The sequence below is a fragment of the Piliocolobus tephrosceles genome, chromosome 18 (assembly GCF_002776525.5).
Source record: "Piliocolobus tephrosceles isolate RC106 chromosome 18, ASM277652v3, whole genome shotgun sequence".
NCBI lineage: Eukaryota > Metazoa > Chordata > Mammalia > Primates > Cercopithecidae > Piliocolobus > Piliocolobus tephrosceles.
The window spans coordinates 32751562-32754384 of NC_045451.1; the positions used below are offsets into that span (position 1 = coordinate 32751562).

Sequence of the window (2823 nt, forward strand, 5' to 3'; positions counted from 1 at the left end):
GACTCCACCTCAAAACAAACAAAACATAAGCTATTGATTGGTAATACGTTGTTTTTGTATCACAAATTCCAGGAACATGAGAAAAATAGGTAAGGCAGCTAGTCAGGAAACTGCCTGGAAAGAAAAGAAAGAACAAAATGTCATTAAACAATAGGCCATACTGGGATTACAGGTGTAAGTCACCTGTAATCCCAGTACTTTGGGAGGCCAAGGCAGGCGGATTACAAGGTCAGGAGTTTGAGACCAGCCTGGCCAACATGGCAAAACCCTGTCTCTACTAAAAATACAAAAAATAGCTGGGCGTAGCGGTGAGCACCTGTAATCCCAGCTACTCCGGAGGCTGAGGCAGGAGAATTTCGCTTGAACCCAGGAGGCGGAGGTTGCAGTGAGCTGAGATCGTGCCATTGCACTCTAGCTGGGCAACACAGTGAGACTCCATCTCAAAAAAAAAAAAAGAAAAGACATACTGCAACTACAAGCTGAACAGAATTAAGAATGCCTTGAAGACTACAGAAAGTGCCAACCAGCAGACAGACAAACTGAAGGAGTTTTATGGCCAAGCGTTATGCCGTTTGGAATGCTATGATGAATGCTTAGCAGTATACAGAGATCTCACCTGAAACTCCCAAGATGATTATGATAAGGAAAGGAAAACAAACCTTTCAGCAGTTGTTACTCCTCAAAGCAATTGGGGAAAAGTTCCAGAGAACTTGGGCCTCCAAGAAGGCACACATGAGCTGTGCTACAACACCGCACGTGCGCTGATTGAACAAGGCCAGCTGAACCAGGCCATGAAAATCCTACAAAAAGCTGAAGATCTCTGCCACTGTTCATTATCAGAAGACTCTGATGGGACTGAGGAAGACCCACAGGCAGGACTGGCCATCATTCATTGTCAGATGGCCTATATTCTGCAGCTTCGGGGTGGAACAGAGGAGGCTTTGCAACTTTACAGTCAAATAATAAAACTGAAACAAACAGATGTGGGATTACTAGCTGTAATTGCAAATAACATCATTACCATTAACACGGACCAAAACGGCATTGACTCCAAGAAGAAGGTGAAATTAATCAATGCAGAAAGAGTGGAGTTTGAGCTTTCCAAGAAACAACTATAAGCTATAGAATTTAACAATGCTTTACTTGCTATGTACACAAACCAGGCCAATTAATGTCACAAAATATCCGCCAGTTTATAGTCCCAAAGTCTGGAGCATCTCCCATCTGTGTTAATCCAAGCTGCCCAGGTTTGCCTGGAAAGCAGCACACAAAAACAATAGAGCGGCTTCAGGAATTTTCAGATCAATATCCAGAAATGCAGCTGAAATTAAGCTGATCATGGCACAGCTGAACATTTCTCAAGGTAATATTTCTAAGCTTGTGTAATATTGAGAAGTATAGAGGAGTTAGAGCAGAAACCAGGCATGGTGTCTGTATTCGTGATCATATATAGCCATGAAGAAGATATTGATATTGCCATTGAGGTCTTCACACAAACTATTCAGTGGTGTCAAAACCATTGGCCCAAATCTCCTGCTCATTTGTCCTTGATAAAAGAAGCTGCAAACGTCAAACTCAAATATAAACGGAAGAAGGAGGCAATTAGTCAATTAGTGACCTAGAACAGCAATGGAAACAAAATCCAAAAGATTTTTACACCCTGGCACAGCTTATTTCTGCTTACTCACTTGTAGATCCAGAGAAAGACAGAGCTCTTTGTGAACACTTGTCATTATCAGACAGCGTGTCTCTAAAAGTAGATGTCAAGGCTCTTGAAAATTCTCCTGGTACTACATACATTTGGAAGAAGGGTGGAGAAGTTACTGGAGATGGTCAACAAAAGGGGCAAGGGTGGGAAAATTTGAAAAAGAGAAAAAGACGAGAAAATTGCCTAAGAATTATGACGCAAAAATTACCCCAGATCCAGAAAGATGGCTACCAACGCAAGAACATTCTTATTACGAGGGAAGAAAGAAGGGTAAAAATAAGGATCAGATTGGAAAAGGGACCCAGGGAGCAATTGCAGGAGCTTCATCAGAACTGGATGCCAGAAAAACTGTGAGCAGCCCACCCACCTCCCCAAGACCTGGCAGTGCAGCGACACTATCTGCCTCTACAAGTAACATCATACTCCCAAGACACAGAAACCTGCAGGGGCTCCAGCAACAAAAAAGAAACAGCAACAGAAAAAGAAGAAAGGTGGAAAAGGTAGCTGGTGATGAGAATATTCTTGTTGCAGGCTGTTTTTTAAACTAGTCTCAGGAATATAATTTTAAACTAGTCTAGGAATATAATAAAGGTAACACACCAAGAAGAAGAAGGGGAAAAAAAAAAAAAAAGAGGCTGCATTGCGCTATGAATGAACCACCACACTCCAGCCTGGGCAACAGAGAGAGATTCCATCTAAAACAAAAAGTTCATTTAAGTTTTATAGGAAAATCACTGAAGGTTCAAAAGACAAACTATTCACTCAAAAGGAAGTGATCTCACAAGGCTTAAATGTCTTCTAATCTAATCCAATGCTGGCTGACAGAATCAAATGTGGTGTGACTATTTTTAATTATAGGCTTGATTTCTCCCTAAAATCAGAGAAAATAGGGTTGGAGTCCATATGGGAAGGAGAAAGAAGGGATAAAAGATGAGGAAGGCAAAGGCCAGATCATGGAAGGCTCTTATATCATCCCCAAATATTTGGAACAGGGGCCACAGGAAAAAAAAAAAAAGGAACCCCAAAAAATGACATGATCATTCTGACAGTCATTTTAGAAAAATGACTCTGTCAGGGCCAGGCGTGGTGGCTCACGTCTGTAATCCCAGCACTTT

General features: G+C 41.6%; 1 pseudogene; it reads left to right on the forward strand.

Moving 5' to 3' along the window:
• Positions 1-452: 452 nt before the first annotated feature.
• Positions 453-2219, forward strand: LOC111539584 (annotated as a pseudogene).
• Positions 2220-2823: the final 604 nt, after the last annotated feature.